The following is a 17,964-nucleotide window of genomic DNA, read 5'->3' as shown; positions in this document are numbered from 1 at the left end:
ATACACCTCAACCCCATCCCAAAAACTTCCATGCACTCCCCTTCCACTGCACCCTCTGGAATGTCTGCTCCACAATGAATTAACTTTATCTTAAACCTGTTTCTTTCTCCTTTCATTTGACCCTCACTGAAACAGGGCTCCCTCTGCCACTTCCCTTTGCCACTCTTTCTAGTACTGGCTACAGTACAATTTAGGTTGCCCTACAGTTCAGGGTGCATACCTGAAGCTTTAAATATTCCCAGTGTTCTGATACAAGCTAGGTTCTGAGCCTTCTGTCCAAAGTCTGCAGTTTCTGTCCTTGATTTGAGTCTGTGTAACACTCTTGCTAACACTCTTGTCTGGGTTGGAAGTTCCATTAGATTGCTGCTGGATTCAGATCTAACGGAATTCTCTCCTGATTCGGTATAACCCATTACCTTTGAGTTTTTGTACTGAATGAAAACTGCATAGTTACCCTTCATTTATTTGACTATCATGTCAGCAACATTTAGTTTAGTGTTTCAATGATCTGAAATCTCATCAGTACCCATACTAAAATATGTTAGAGTACTTTTATAACTTAGTAGATGTGTTTAAAGTTGTGGTACCTAAAAGTATAATGGTTTAGGAAACAACCTGGTAATGAATCTTAATGAATTTAACTAGACTAGTTGTTGGGTAATAGACATACAGTCTCAGTCTCTCCCTTATTCTATATTCAAATTATATCCAATTTGAGAGGACTTGCCCAGAACTTAGACCTTCTAATGTTCAGGAACTCAGGGTCACTGCCATTTCATGATAAGCTCTCAGAATAAGACATTAGTGAAGGCAAAATTTATTGATCTACTAAATGGAAGCCCTATAGTAGACAATATTTTGAAGTTAGGAAAGTTTCTTTTGACCATCTTTATCCTGATCTTACCTTAAGGTAATGAGGAATGCAGAAATAGATGAGGAGATCAACAAATTGATCACAACCCAGTTACAGAGGCATGATACATTGGTTGTGGGGAGGGGGGCATGGAGAGACTTCAGTTATCCAGACATATACTGGAACTTTCTCTCTGCCAAAAGAACAGCAATTTCTTGATTTACCTTAATGATCATTTCATCCCTCAGGATGCAGGAACAAACAAGAAGAAATTCTATTCTATATCTAATTCTTCTCAACAGAGAGAAACTGATTTCTGTTGTAGAAGTCATGGGAGATTTAGGAGGAAGTACATGTATACCCTAGATTTGGGGAGAGCAGATTTCAAACAGTGAATCCTCCAGACTAAAATGCTATAGGGTTAGCCCAGGGGAATGAAAAACTCCCAAAAATAAAATTTTGAACACCTAAAAAAAAATTCCAGTGAAGGACAATTGTTCAAAGAGTTGTATATGACTGCATATGCCATTCATCAATCAACTTAAATTTATAAAAGAAACAGAGAAGATAGAAGCAAAAGAAGGTAACAGAATAAAGACTAAACCTTAGCATGGTGATATAATAATAGTGTAAAAGGCTGCAAAAGCTCAGAATAACCTGAGACTGGCAATGAAACCTAAGAATAATATGGGTTTGGGGGAAGCGTGTTTTTTGAAAGTTGTTTTTTTTTAAAAACTATGATAAGAAAAGGGGAAGATCAGTGGAAGGATATGGCCACTATTCAGGGCAAATGGCACAACAAATAGAAGAACTCAATTCTCACTACATTTTTCCCTTCTCCATCAAGGAGAATGATCTTTGAATAGATAGGACAGAATAAATATAACTAATAGGAAAGTCAAGAATTCAGATCATCTGGCCCAGAGTCCTCAGATATTAAAAGAACTGAAAGATATAGTTGCCAAGCTATTGTCAGTTATCTCTGAAGGATTTTGGAGACTAGGAGAGGAAACATGGGGTTGGATGTCAAATATCACAGGTTTTGTTTTGTTAAAGGAAACTCATTTTAATTTTATTTTTTTATTTTTTATTTTTTTAGGTTTTTGCAAGGCAAATGGGGTTAAGTGGCTTGCCCAAGGCCACACAGCTAGATAATTATTGTCTAAGGCTGGATTTGAACTGAGGTACTCCTATCCACTGAGCTACCTAGCTGCCCCTTAAATTTTATTTATACTATTTTATTCCTTTATTTTTCCAACTCCATGCAAAGATTTCTTTCAACAATCATTTTTTTCTCTCCATTCTTTCCCCACTACCCTGTCAGAGAGCAATCTAATATAGGTTGTACATATATAATTATATTAAATATATTTCCATATTAATCATGCTGAGATAGAGGAATCCGAATAAAATTTTTTTAAAAATAAAACAAATTTTAAATGTTGAAAATACTAAGCTTTGGTCTGTCAAATTCCTTCTCTGATGTGGATATTTTCCATCACAATTCTTTTAGAATTATCTTTGATTATTGTACTTCTGAGATGAGCAAGTCCATCACAGTTGATCATCATGCAATATTGCTGTTACTGTGTATAGTACTCTTCTGATTCTGCTCACTTCACTCAGCATCAATTCATGCAAATCTTTCCAGGCTTTTCTGAAGTCAAGTTGCTCATGATTTTTAATATTTTTTTATTTATTTAAGGCAATGGAGTTAAGTGACTTGCCCAAGGTTACACAGCTAGGCAAATTATTAATTGTCTGAAGTCAGATTTGAACTCAGGTCCTCCCTACTTTAGGGCTGGTGCTCTATCCACTGAGTCACCTAGCTGCCCCCTGCTCATGATTTCTTACAGATTATTAGAATAGGGGCAGCTAGGTGGCATATTGGATAGAGCACAGACCCTGGAGTCAGGAGGACCTGAGTTCAAATGCCACCTCAGACACTTAATAATTACTTAGCTGTGTGACCTTGGGCAAGTCACTTAACTCAATTGTCTTGTAAAAACAAAAAAAAAGGTTATTAGTACGCCATCACAATCAAATACCACAATTTGTTCAACCATTCCCCAATTGATAGGCATTCATTCCCTCAGTTTCATTCTTTGCTTCTACAAAAAAGAGCTGCTATAAAAATCATGTCAGTTTTCAAAAAGCAAATGAGAAGCAAAAGAAGTCTGCAAACTCTAATCTGGTAGATTTGATGTGTAGCTCTAATGATATTCTAGAAATTATCATTAAAGTTAATGAACATGAAAAAAAAACAGTGATCCCAAAGAACCAAGATGTCTTTGTCAAGAATAGATCATACCAGACTAATTTTATTTCTGTTTGATAGAACTTCCAAACTTGTTGATCAGGGAGTGCCATCGGTATAAGTTACCTAGATTTCAGCAAAGCATTTGATTAAAAACTCTTCTGCTATTCTCTCTGATAGGGAGAGAAAATGTGGATCAGTTCTACAATTAATAAATTGTCAAAGAAATTTTTAAAAATTCTCCATATCACTACATTAGAGTTGTGCATGAGGTTCCAACTCATACTCATAAAATTGGCAAAACTGACCCAAAAAAATTGCATCTTAGAGGAGTTGTAAAAAAGCAGATACTTCTTCTATGGGAAAATATAATTAATGTACTATTGGTGAAGCTATGAATTAGTCCAGCCATTCTAGAAAGCAATTTGAAACTATACCCTTAAAATTATTAGACTTACTCTTTGGCCCAGTGATATTACTGCAAGGTCCAATACTGTAAAGAGATGGAAAGAACAAGGAAAATTACACATATATACAAAAAATATTTATATCTTTTTTCATGGTGTCAAAGAAGTGGAAACTAAGGAGTGTGCATCAGTGGAAATATAGCTTAACAAGTTATGGAATATGAATGTATAGAATAGTTTTATGCTATAAGAAAATATGAAGGAGATGATTTTGGAGAAGTCTGAGAAGAGCTGTATGAACTTATGCAGAATGAAGTTAGTAGGACCAAAAGAACAATTTATACAACAATATTATTTAACTGTTTATTGAGCAAAACAAACAATTCTGAAAGACTTTTAAGAACTTTTTTTTCTTAGATTTTTGCAAGGCAAATGGGGTTAAATGGCTTGCCCAAGGCCACACAGCTAGGTAATTATTAAGTGTCTGAGATCAGATTTGAACCCAGGTACTCCTGACTCCAAGGCCGGTGCTTTATCTACTACGCCACCTAGCCACCCCGATTTTTAAGAACTTTAACCAATGTAATAACCAAACACAGTTCCGAGGTCTGATAATGAAATATGCTATCTTCCTCTTGATAGAGATGTGATAGATTCAGAGTACAGATTGAAATATAAATATATACCTTAGAAAGAGCAGCATTCTTCCTCCCACCAGGCCTACTGACCCTACTTCCAGCCTGGTCCCTACAAGTATCATCAACCCTTATGGCAAAGAGGCCCATCATCTCTTTTACTGCTAACCCCAACTGCTAACTAATTGGTACTGGTAGGGCTAGCAAATCAGCCTAGTTGGAGGATAAAAGAATCCTGAAGGAGAAATAGGAGATGGCATGTGCATTTGATGGATCATGGCAGGGCATCAAACCAACTATCACCTGCCCTCAGACCCAGTTAAAAACACTCCAGGAAGCTCAGAAGACTCAGGAATAGCAGTGTCCCCTCAGACAACTGCTTCTACTCCCAGTCTCCTCACCCCAACAATCTTCATTATGGGATAATATTCTTGTGAGAAAGGAGATAGCTATCCCTACTACCACTAAAGCAAACTAATGACTACAACAGCTCTATAGATAGGAAGATAAGCTCATGAGCCAGAGGAACAGCATTGTCCTTTAGACTACCAGTCTTGCCATTAGGCTACCCCCCCCACCCTCACACTCCATCATTCAATAAAGCAACCTTCATGGAAATAAGACCTGGATGCTACCCATGCAGATGCTGTAGCCTTTGTCTCCTCCTCAGCTACAATTACTCAAGGGAAAAAAAGTTATTACTACCAGAGTTCTGGTCATTGTCAAATAGTTCATCATCAGAATTAGATACAACTTTATCGATGGAAATGACATTAAAGAAGATGCTTTACTGTCTGCTTTGCCCCTTCACTTTAGAGACCACTGGAATTTTATATTTAACCTGTTGAAATATCTTATTTTGCTATGTGTGACCCCTCTCCTTCCCAGAATATAAACTCCTTGAGATGTTATATGGCTTTTCAATTTGTATTTCTTATCTCTTAGCACAATGTTTTACCCATAGTAAAAGCTTAATAATTGCTTTGTTTATCCATCTATCCATTCATTCATATAATGGTATAATGGCTATTAAAAAAGCCCTCAGGTTATATTGAGAGAAATAATGTTCATGTTTTGCTGTATTATGTCATGGTCAGACCTATCTGGAATACCATGTCACTTTCTGACCACCAAATTTTAGGACAGTCATTGACAAGCTTAGGAACATCCAAAGAAAGCCATCATAGATGGGAATTGGCTTTGACTTCATACCACTTATGAATCTGAAGAATCTGAGCATGTTCAGCTTAAAGAATATGGGGTTATGATAGCTGATTTAGTTATCATATGGAAGATGACATAGACCTTTTATCCTTGATACCAAGAGGGTAGAATTAAGACAATAGATGGAAGCTTACAAAGAAACAAATTTAAGACTAATATGAGGAAAAACAATTAGAACTATCCAAACCTGGAATGGTCTACTATAGGAGATAGTGGATTCCTCCTCATTGGAGGTCTTCAAGCAAAAACTTGTATATCTGTTTTGTGCTAAGGGGAATTCTCTCTCAAGTATGGTTAGGATTAGATAGTTATTGCTAACTCTAAAATTCAGTTGTTATAGATCATGATTATCTCAAGCTTGCTGGAAGAAGTTATAGAACAAAGGATGCTAGAATTTGAAGGGACTTGGGAAAAATAATTTAGGGATTAAAAGGACCTTAGAGATCATCTAGTGAAATCCTTTTATTTTCCAGTCAAGAAAAAAATAGTCTTATCTTTTCTTGTGTCTTGTCATTTGGTTTTGGTTATGAAACATAATTCTGTGATTCATTCACTATACTTCAATAGATTTATAATCTCATTGATGTTGAATATTCCCTCTATCTTTGTAGATTACCACCCATCCATGCTTCCTCATTATATGCAATTCTTGTTCATCTTATCCCATAGATATTCTTCCACAAAGGGTCCCTAATGTGCTACAGACCTTCTAAGCCATTTTACATTTTACCAAATGAGTACTTAGGTTGTCTGTTTCTTGCTCAATCAGTTTCACACAATCAGTCCACCTCCTTTCACATGATCACATAGATAGTATAGGATAAGAACATTTTCCTTCTAACATCTCTTTAAGGGGGTAAGTGGGAGCCAATTCTGCATGGTTTGGAAGATCCCCTTTGTTTAGTTTTCATACCTCAGAAATTGACAATTACTACAAATCGGGACCTGATTTATTGTTCTGATTATTATTTTAATTTAAGAAAATATTACTATTGTAGATTAAACTTTAAAGTGTATGCACATAATTTTTTTCTCTGAGAGTCCAGTTTTTAAACATTTATCAGTACATCTCTATATTGTACTTATAAACATTGTTTGAGTTCAGTGTAGAAGGTTCAGGGAATGAAGTTGTCACTAAAGCTGAAGCCTGGTAACAGGTAATAGGCTAATGATAATAGTAATAATAACTGACATTTATATAGTGCTTTAAAGTTTCTAGAGTGCTTTGCATACATCTAATTTGAACTTCACAACACTCCTGTGTACTAATGCCACTTCTTGTATGGAAGCCTGTTATTACCAATCATTCATCTTTTTATTTTTCTTTGGTCACCCTAACATTGATTCCTCATAAGTGTGATCTTCCAGTATTTGCAACCATGAAACATCACTAAGTGTGTGTTCCCAGTATATTTTTCTAATTGATCTTCTAATTTGATATTGATTTTGATCTTTTGCTCTAAATTATCCTTGATTCTAGAGAGCAGAATATCTTATATCTTAATATATAGTGTGGGGAGAAAGGGGGTCAGAAAAAGCTATATAAGGATTGTGCAGCATGAGAGATAACTGGCATGCCCTCGTCAGAGAGGGTGCTGTGCTCTATAAGCAAGGCAGAATTGAAGCAGCTCAAAAAAAGTGTGAGATGTATAAGTTTAGAGTGCTTGCCTGGATTATTTGTGTCTGACCTGTGATAGATCATTCTGAGCTTGAATTGGTCTGATTGGCCTTAGTTGGACAATGTGTAACTTGTCTCTAACGTGGTGATATAATTTTGGTGGTCTTTGATAAGGAAGGACAAGAATCAGTATATATAGTCAGTTTCATTTTGTGTTATACCTTTTGACTCTTTTCTGGAAAAAATTATTACTGATCCTTGAGGCTTCTGAGTTGTCTATGTTAGACCTTTTATATGTCTCCATTTCCAAACTTTTTTTTGTCATCATCACTTGGGGTCATACTCTAATTGAAGTAACTGAGTTTTAAAGTATGTATTGACTTGGTTTGGAGTATTTAAAATATTTATTCACAGAATTCATTTTTACTGGTCAGCTAAGGACACATTAGTGAAGACAAATACAATTAATGAAACTGCATAGTAAAAAATTTAACAGTGGAAAATCTTCCTCATAAACTTGAAGAATACTCTTCAACAACTCTACACATAATCAATTCAAAGAGTGGATATACAGTTAGATCATACATGAGAGATATACATGTGCCTGAGTTCACTTGTGGAAGAGCATACCTCTAAGGAACACATGTTTCCAGGAAACAAGAAGAATGAGATAATTCATATCTCTAATGCTGATGTCTTAAAATAATATGACTGTATTTTCCTCTCTGGGCTTGTCTACTAGAGTTGCCATCTCTTGTTTCTGTACCTAGGCATCATACTTGTCTCCATGATTGGAATCTGAGTGCTTGAAAGCAGACTGTTTTGCTTTTCATTTGTAACTATAGTACTTAGCATGGTACTTTACATATAGTGAATATTAATAAGTGCTTTTTCATTCATGCATTCATTCATTCATTGTTTTCTTCTAATAGTTTTCTTGCTTTATCTTCTCAGGGCTAATAGCTGACCATGTCAACTCAATATTGTAGGGGTCTGGTGGCTAGAAAGCCTCTCCCTGATAAGGAGCTGCCGTCACCCTAGTCATAAACAGATGCCAGGAATTATCACACTCAGCCAACAAAAGCTATGGCAGGCATCTCCCAGGACAAAGTCAGGCCTGTATCCCTGTCCTTGACAACTATGGGGCTTAGAGCAAGAAAAGCAAACTCCTTTTGGTCTTAGCATGTAGGGTAATTTGAATAAGAACATAAGAAAGGGCTTACCCCCCACTACATGATTACTGCTGGAAAGCAGGAAGCATCTCGTGACTCTTTTAGAACAGTGCCAGAACATAGTAGTTGCTTAATAAGTGTTTGCTGATGGTTTGATTTTGAAGTATAGATATGCTATTGATAGATATCAATACCAAAATCCCACATCTTGGTGCTGTATTTTGACCAGTGAAAGATTTTCTCTGTCATGGCATGGTAAGGGAAGGTAAGCATGTTTTGCCTTACTATATTCTGTTGAACCCCTTTCCAGACTCACTTAACTTTTCCCCAGGTGAACGTTGAAGGGGCAGAGACAAGAGAGACAAGTTCTCCCTATTCTCCCTCTCTCTCTCTCCATTTATTTACCAAAATGCAAGTGCTTAAATATCCTCCCCAGTCCCTTGTCCACTCCCACTCCCATGGCACTTAGTAAAACAATGCTCTGGTGCTTGAGGACACCAGATGAAGAAGATTTACAGTACTCCCACACACAATAGTCCCTAACAGTATTCTATGTTTTGCTGTATAGTGCAATAGCAATTGGCTAGAGGAGTAATGATCTAGAACTTTCCAAAAGATCTAGCATTTAGGCAGACCCAAATGGAATAAAAGAAAATTATTTCTGTAGTGATTCTTGGGTATCCCAAGATAGTCTTCCATAAAGCTGCTTAGTACTTTTCATCCCTTGAACTCTAAGTCACTCTGTACCCCCAGCCATGACTAAGGAATGAGTACTGGATAATAGGGTAAGCAGGACAGGTTATTCTGAGTTTCAGGTTCCTCATTTATGAACTGATTAATAACAGTTAAAAGACTGCCTCTCAGGGTAGATAGGGAACCAACCTTGGAGTTAGGCAGCCCTAGATTCAAATCCTGCCTCTAGTACAAGTCATCTGTGTGACCTTGGGCAACTTGCCTAACTTCTCAGTTCCATGGACAACTTTTTAAGATTGTCAGTCACCAGATATTTCCCAATCTGCTTGGGTTCAAGGAGTTTCTTCAACAGAAGTTTCCAAAAGAAGCCTCAAGTCTGATCTAATCACAATGACAACGATGATGATAATGTATGATGATCATGCAACTACCCCCTCAAAGTCCAATTGACCCCCTATATCATAATGAAGGTGGAAAGGGGATGGCAAACTAAGGAAATTCTAGTCATGGTGATATCCAGCAAGGACTTGGTGCCTTGAACCCACTAGAATGACTAGGGAAACCTGGCAGGAAACCCACTGACTGAGTTAGGACAGTCACTTTAATAAAAACTTTTCTTGTGTTTCTAAGAAATTTACAGGGCAGCATAAGCTTTCAGGCTGAGTCACTGGAGCCATTCTGATGATCAGCTTTACATAAATAACAAGGGAGCAAGTGTTCTGATATCACAAAAAGGCAAGCTATAATAGAGCAAATCAGAAATACCAATAACTCATCTTCTAGCAATGCTTTAGTACCAATATATAAGTATGCATGAAGTAGATTGAAGTCATACATATTTCCATCATGTATCAATATTATCACCAAAAAAGAAAAAAATCTGTAACATTTGTAAGAAAGTATTTTACTGTTAGACAAACAAGAATATGTTCCACAATTTCAGGGGTACAGTGAACAACTCATTTTTCATTTGTAGATTTTTTAAAATTTTTTTTTAGGTTTTTGCAAGGCAAATGGGGTTAAAGTGGCTTGCCCAAGACCACACTGCTAGGTAATTATTGTTTGAGACTGGATGTGAACCCAGGTACTCCTGACTCCAGGGCCAATGCTTTATCCACTGCACCACCTAGCCGCCCCTTGGAGAATGTTTGAAAATAAATTCTTTTTCAAGTTAGGACTAAAAAAGGACCAAAAAGGACCAAAAAGTCCAAGAGGACCAAAAAAATAAAATCAACTTTCAGATCTAGGGATAAGGAAGGAGTTCATAACCAAACAAGGAACAAAAAGAAACACAGAAGATAAAACAGACAGTTTTGATTATATACCATTTATTTTTGGAATTAACAAATCCAATATGGTTAAGAATAGAAAAAAACCCCACCAAACAAGAAAAATCTTGACTATTTTTCTGATAAAGATCTTATTTCCAAGATAAATAAAAACCTAATTCAAATTTATAAAAATAAGAGCCATTCCCAATTGATAAATGGTGAAAGAATATGAGCAGGCAGTTTTCTAAGGAAGAAATCCAAGCTATCTATAGGCACATAAAAAAAAAACATGCAAATAATTAAAATAAAAATGCAAATTTAAACAATTCTGAGGTTCTCTCTCTCATTCATCAGATTGGCAAATTTAACAAAAAAAGGAAATTAGAACTGGCTATGGGAAAGCAAGCATATTGATGAACTTGGTTAAATCTGACTGATCCAGCCATCCTGAAAAACAACTTGGAACTGTGTCCCCAATGTCAATAAACTGTGCATAACTTTTGACCCAATGGTATCACTTAGGCCTATTATCCCAGAGATCAAAGAAGGAAAATGTCTTTTGCATATAAAAATAATTATAACTGCTTTTTATATTGTGGCAAAGAACTAAAAATTAAGAGGGTCCCCATCAATTGGGGAAAGTCTGGACAAGTTATATAAATGTGATAGAATACTAATGGGATATAAGAAATGATGATGGGGATAGTTTCAAAAAAGTCTGGGAAGACTTGAATGAATTGATGCAAGTGAAGTGAACAAAACCAGGAAAATAATGTATACCAGAATAACAACATTGTAAAAAAAATAAATAATTTTGAAAGACAAGAATTCGGACCAATTCAGTGATCAGCTTTGATTCTAGAGGCGTGATGATGAAGAGTGCTACCCACCTCCTGCCAGAGAGGTGAAGGACTAAAATATGCAGAATGAGACACATTTTTAGGCACAGCCAATATGAGAATTTGATTTGTTTGAATATTTGGTTACAAGAGTTTTGTGTTCTCCTGCCCCAACCTCTAAGAATAGGAGTAGGATAGAAGGAAGAAAAAAATAGATGTTTGTTAACTGAAAAAAAGTTTTTTTTTTTAGGTTTTTTTGCAAGGCAAATGGGGCTAAGTGGCTTGCCCAAGGCCACACAGCTAGGTAATTATTAAATGTCTGAGGCTGGATTTGAACCCAGGTACTCCTGACTCCAGGGCCAGTGCTTTATCCACTGTGCCACCTAGCCGCCCCAAAAAATAGTATTTTAAAAAAAAAAAAAGGAATAAAAGGGACTTTGAGAGGAAAAAAAATCTATGTACAATTTGGTATGGTAGATCTCTCCAGCTCTACTGGAATGTTGCGTGGTAAAGGATGGGCTCCTATACCTCAGATTGGTAAAAACCTTGCACTTCTGTCTCAGCTGACTACTATCAACTGTAACTGAAGCAACACTAGTGGATACAAACATTGCAAGTCCCAGAGAAAGCATAAGAAGCTAAAGGGACCTCAGAGATTACCTACTTCAGTCTCCTTATTTTACAAATGAAGAAAGTGAGATCCACAAAGGGAAAGTACAATGCTAGCAAATAACAGAGCCAGGATTCAAACCCAGATCCTGACTTCAGATCCAGTTCTCTTTCTACACCATACCACAATGACATCATTAAAAGATACCACTTCTTTTGAAAGGATCACTTAGAGACTGTGGGCTGATGAGGCATTTGAAAAGATTTGAGGTAATTACCTTTAATATGATGGTAAATCACAGGATTAACTGTTAACCCTTCTCTCTCTGATCTTTCTTTCATTTCTTAGATAAAGGATAAGTCAAACCAATCTTTTAAGTTCATGCATCTATCTTTTATGTATCTGTTTGCTTTAATCTTATGAGTTTTAGGGATCTGCAAAATAATTGTAGTAATTCTTACTCCCTCACCCCCACCCCCATTAATGATACCAAGAAAGAGCCTCAGATGAAAGGCACATTATTAATATTCAAAGAATAAGCCCATATAACCATTTTAAAATATACAGCTAACAATGGGCCAAATTGGCTTTGTGGAAGACAGAGAACTGGCATCCCAAATTAGTTTGTGTAAAAGCAGAAATTCTTCCCCCAAAGGTCTCCAAACCATTCTCAAAGAATATCCTGATTATCAATAATGTCTTATAGCTTTATAGGAACATTACTGCCTTTGTTGTCTGAAATGCAGAATCAGCCACATCTGGCAAACGTCCTAGAGCGAAAAAGTCTTTCATTGAGTGTATAATTCCAAACGGTTAAATAGATAACACCAAATGGTAATCGCACCACTCTTCAAAATAACACCAACTTTACTTCAATCAGAAACAATGCCTTTTGTGTCTTAAAAATATCTCCTGGTTTCTGATTATATGGAAAGAGGTTTTGTGCATGTTTGAACCTGTGGATTCTGATTCAGAATTAAATTCAGCATAACTGTTCTTCCATTGAAATCCTCTTCCATTACCTCACTGTGGCATGCATATATTCCTGAGTTCTTAAAGGCAATGCCACAAACTTGGCAAGTCCTTCCAAGTTTGTAAAGGCTTTGAGGATGACCCAGACATGGTCTCCATGTCTTCCCTCTGAAAACAAGTCTAGTTAAGTGTGAAGAGGCTCATCATTAGAAGTGGGTTTACCTGGACTATATTTTTTTCAGCATAACTTGTTCATAAAGCTATTACTAAGGTGTAAACATATTTGCAATTAGTTTAGATTGAGGAAGAATAATACTGGAAAAATCATAGGTCTTCCTCTTGAATTCTAGTCCTGTATCACTAACTGCCTAGTATTTCTCATGGGATGCCTCACCAGCAAACTCAACATGTTCAAGATAGAACTTAATATCTTTCCCTTCAAACCCTCTCCTCTTTCTAACTTATCTATTTTTGTCAAAGGTATCACTATCTTTCTGGTTCATCTAGGAGTAATCTTGACTCCTCATTCTTCCTCACCCACTCCTGATCAGTTGCCAAGTCTGGTCAGCTCTACCTCCACATTATGTCTTAAATCTGTATCCTCCTCTATGCTTCCCCACTCTTCTTAATTGGCCTGCTGACCCCAAGTCACTCCCCTCTCCAAATCATTCAGCTATCAAAGTCATATTCCAAAAGAAGTCTGACCATGGCACTGCCCTGATCATGAGGTTCCAGTTGTTCTATCATTTCTAGATTCAAAAGAAGAAAAAGTCCTCTCTATTTGGTACTTAAAGCCCTTAACAATCTGGCTCTAACCTACCTTTCTGAGTTTAGTTCAAATTACTCCCCTTCACAGAACTTTTCAGCCAAACTGGCTGCCTTCTTGTTCCTCACATATACATTCCAGTCCCCATCCTTGGGCCTTTGCATAGGCTCCACCTCATACCTAGGATGCATTCCTTCCTCACTTGGACTGCTCAGAAACCACCACTTCAAAGTTCAGGTTAAGCACTACTTCCTATATGAAGGCCTTCCTGACCCCCCCCCCCCATTTACTAGTTTTTCACTCAAATAATTACATTGTATTTATTTTATATATGAATATATGTGTGTACATCATCTCCCCTGTAAGATTCAAACTCATTGGGGAAAGAAACTGCTTAATTTTTGTCTTTTTATCCATAACACCTATTAAAGTGCCTGACACATAGTATATACTTGTTAAATGCTTGTTGATTGCTTTATTAGCATCATGGAATAAGAGATTTATATCTAGAAGGATCTTAGAAGTCATCAGTCCATTCTCTTAAACTGAGCTTAAATGATTTTGCTTAAATGAATATATCTCTCTTCTATTAATAACCAATTATTCAATTAGAATCAAGGTTTTCCCTTCCTGTTTCTTCATTCAGAAACCAGCCCCTGTGGTTTATTTCAGTCATTCTCTAAAGGATATTGCTGATAGATAATATTCCCCAGATATTCTTGGGTATATGCTTATGGAACTTAAGTGGGACCCCACCCAGTTAGAAGACAGTCTATGCAAGTTCTTGCCCTTAGTAAATAAACCCCTGTCCTTGTAATCTTCCATAAGAATTTAGGGTGATCCAGTTTATGAAGGGGAAAACTAGCCAGAGTAGGCTGGATAAAGATGGATTCTTTTATCCAGATTGCTGGAGGTAGCTGATTCTCATGATCTGAAGAAGATCTCAGTTGGTGGGACTGAAGACTTTTTGCCCACTTCTTCATAAATATGTCTACCCCCTCATTGATTGTTAACCAATCAAGATTGATTTCCACCCTCAGGTTCTCTCCCTTTCCAAAGTTTTTTTAAGTATTCATTGTATTACAGGAGGCATCTTTGATTTCTGAGAGCGCCATTGACCTTAATCTATTAATTATTTTCTAGTCATAATTAATAAATTGATGATTAATTACCCAGAAATTATGTGTCTCAGATTTTTAATTCATCACAGTTAGTAAGCACTAACTCAGGTCCTATAACTCTGAATTCAATGCTCTTTCTACTAACTTAAATGTAAGAAGAGCTAAGTGCCATTTCATAATTTGATACTAAGATAGAGTACAGCACATTTGGTCTGTAGAGTAGCACTGTACTTAGTTCTGTATGCATTAGTGAATAGTAGATTCCTTCCTTCCTCTCTCCTCTATGAATGTCATGTGTATTATGTAAAAGGATTCTCTCCCAAATGCTGTGCTCATAAGACACCAATATACTTTTGCTGTTGATGCCAGCAAACTGAACAACCTCAGAAGAGAGTAAAAGTTAAACTGTCTAGCAAGCATCTAGAAATTCTAGCACCCTCAGTTTTCTAGCTTGAAAAGACCTGAAAGTGACATTTGTTGCAATGATAACAGATTTCTGGTGCTGAAGGGCTTTTGTTCCCAAACCACTCTGGCCCTTCCCCTTCTCAACTGTCAAGGTATCTCAAATAAGAAATATTTAACCTCATCCTCTTATTATAATAACCTCAATTTTTGCTATATGTTTAAATGTTTTCTGTTCCTTTTTTTTTCCAAGATAAATCAGCAAACATGTCTCAGATAGTAATATTGAGAATGCAGGAGCTTGAAAGGTCTTTAGAATATGCACTATTATAAAATATTCATTCCATAGAATCTGATGTTAATTGGACATTATCTGAAAACTGGCATGTATAACATAGAAAATGGAATGTTAAATCTAGAAGGGATCCTGGAATATATTGTTAGAACACAGAAACATTTGGGATGAAAAGAATCTTAGAATCATATAGTCTAGGAGGTGGCAGAGAAAAGGCAGGGACTTGCCTAAGCTCTTCCCTAAGCTCCTCCAAACCTCTTTAAATAATGCCACAAAACAAATTTTATAGTGACAGATTACAAAAAAGGATAGAGTGAAACAATTTTCCAGCCCAAGACAACTTAGAAGTTGTTTGCTTGCACCTGGATGAGAGTAGAAAGGTTTGTTGCACCTGGGTGAGAGTAGAACAAAGTCCAAGGTAGAGCATACCAGCACATGTCTGGCTCCAGTAAACCAGGAGCAGGTCTTGGGGATGACCGAATCAGTGGTAGAAATGGTAGTTTCCCGACATTTCAGCCCACAGATAGTAAGGGGATCATATAATAGGTCAGAAGGCAGTTACAGGAATTCTTTTACTGGCACCAGGGCTAGGGCTCTGATGTATTATCCATACTTGGATCAGAGTCATAGTAGACCTGGGTCTCAGAAGGACCAGTAATGCAGCAAAGGTTGTGGCCACATGGGAACAGGGACCCTTGTGACAGTTTCATGTGGAAAAAGAGTGCTTTTGATCACTCAAAGACCAGGAGAATAGTAAACACACATCTCCCTAGATCATACCCCCCTTGGAAGAACCAAAATCTTACAAGTCTCCAGAATTAGATCTGAAAATAGCTGCACAAAATACCCAAAACTCGGAGAGGTTCCCCCTCCACTCTGGAAGCAAAGCCCCACTTTAGCATAGAGTTGAAAGTCAAAAACTAGGCTGGTAAATGAGCAAACAGCAGAAAAAGATACTTACTATAGAAAATTACTGTGGGGACAGGGAAGATTAAAATACAAACTTGGAAGACGACAAAGTCAAAATTCCTACATCCAAAGCCTCAAAGAAAAATATGAATTAGACCTTAGTATAAGGGTTTTAAAAAAACAAGGAAGACTCCCTGAGGACAGGGAGGATCATCCCAAAGCCTGAGTTCCCCAGACCTGACGGTATCATCCCTGAGCAGTGGATTGATGGTCCCAAAGATACATTGGTGGAAGATGCTCTGGAGAGAACTTATGTTCCCTGTTTGAAGACCTTGGGAGAAGAGGTGATGGAGTCAATGGGGATTGTGGAGACTCGAAGGCACAGGAAAATTTACTGGTATTAAAAAACTATGGGGGCGGCTAGGTGGTATAGTGGATACAGCACTGGCCCTGGAGTCAGGAGTACCTGAGTTCAAACCTGGCCTCAGACACTTAATAATTACCTAGCTGTGTGGCCTTGGACAAATCACTTAACCCCATTTGCCTTGCAAAAACCTAAAAAAACAAACAAAAAAAAGCTATGGAAGGGACTGTATTCTTCCCATGACTGCCTCTCCCAAGATCCTGACCGTGGGAGTTGGAGGGATTGTCATATTTACTATTGTTGAATAAAGGGATCTTGTTGAACTGCAAAAAAAAAAGTAAGAGAATAGAGGAAAAATTGAGAAGAAAAATGAGAGTAATATAAAAACCTCATGAAAAAAAGAGCCAATAGCTTGGTAAAGGATCAGCACAAAAAAATTGAAGAAAACAACTTCTTAAAAAACAAAATAGGTCAAATGGTAAAAGAAGCATAAAGAGAAGAATGCCTTGAAAAAGAGAATAGAAGCAAAATAACAAAATCAAAGAAGGAAAAAGAGAAGAAAATGGGAACTTTCTTAACTGGAAAAACAACTGACCTGAAAAATAGATTCCAGAGAGATAATTGGATTACCTAAAAACCGTGATCAAAAAAAAGAGCCTAGACATCATCTTTCAAGAAATTATCAAGTAAAACTGCCCTGATATTCTAGAAGCAGAGAGTAAAATAGAAATTGAGAGACTCTACCAATCACCTCCTGAAAAAGATATCAAAATGAAAACTCCCAGGAATATTATAGCCAAAATTCAGAGCTCCCAGATCAAGGAGAAAATAATGCAAACAGCCACAATGAAAGAATCATCTTCTCAGCAAATAAATATTTCAAGATAAATGGATATTCAATGAAACAGAAAACCTGTAACATTCCTGATAAAAAGACCAGGGCTGAACATGACTTTTGCATGCAAAACTCAAAACAAAGCATGAAAAGGTAAACAGGAAAGAGAAATCATAAGGGATTCAACAAGGTTAAATTGTTTACATGCCTACATGAAAAATGATACTTGTAACTCCCAAAAGTCATTATTAGACCCATAAGGGCATCTAGGTGATGCAGTGGATAGAGTACTGGCCTTGGATTCAGGAGGATGGAAGTTTGAATTCAATCTCAGACACTTGCTACTTACTAGCATTGTGACCTTCTGCAAGTCACTTAACCTTGATTGCCTCAAATCCAGAGCCATCTCCAGTCATCCTGATTCATATCTGGCCACTGGACTCAAGTGATTCTGGAGTAGAAAGTGAGGCTGGTGACTTAGCATAACTCCCCCTCACTCAAATCCAACTAATGTGCTTATCGTGGCAACACCTCTCTGGTGCCATGGTCTTCTTCAAGAGCAAGCACAAAGGACAAAAAATATCTGAAAAAACCATAAAAAACCAAAACAAAACATTAGACCAGTTAGGAGTTTACATTGACAGAGGTAATGGGCAAGAGTTGAAGATGATGGGATGATTATCTAAAGAAATAAAGGGGCAGCTAGGTGGCACATTGGGGC

General features: G+C 37.0%; 2 protein-coding genes across 4 annotated transcripts in view; one reads left to right on the top strand and one right to left on the bottom strand.

Moving 5' to 3' along the window:
- Positions 1-17,964, top strand: part of MORN5 (MORN repeat containing 5) — a 60,977-nt gene that overhangs the window by 11,909 nt on the left and 31,104 nt on the right. The gene's annotated exons all lie outside the window — the stretch shown is intronic.
- Positions 3,202-17,964, bottom strand: part of LHX6 (LIM homeobox 6) — a 73,252-nt gene continuing 58,489 nt past the window's right edge. For both annotated transcript variants that reach the window (XR_012473654.1, XR_012473655.1), the window contains exons 10-11: positions 3,569-3,603; positions 3,202-3,283 (exon numbers count right to left, since the gene is read on the bottom strand). The gene's annotated coding sequence lies outside the window, so the exon portion shown is untranslated. The remainder of the gene's footprint in view (positions 3,284-3,568; positions 3,604-17,964) is intronic.

Source organism: Macrotis lagotis, chromosome 1 (assembly GCF_037893015.1).
Source record: "Macrotis lagotis isolate mMagLag1 chromosome 1, bilby.v1.9.chrom.fasta, whole genome shotgun sequence".
Lineage (NCBI taxonomy): Eukaryota > Metazoa > Chordata > Mammalia > Peramelemorphia > Peramelidae > Macrotis > Macrotis lagotis.
The sequence above is the reverse complement of the archived record's forward strand: the minus strand, read 5'-3'. Positions and strand labels throughout refer to the sequence as shown.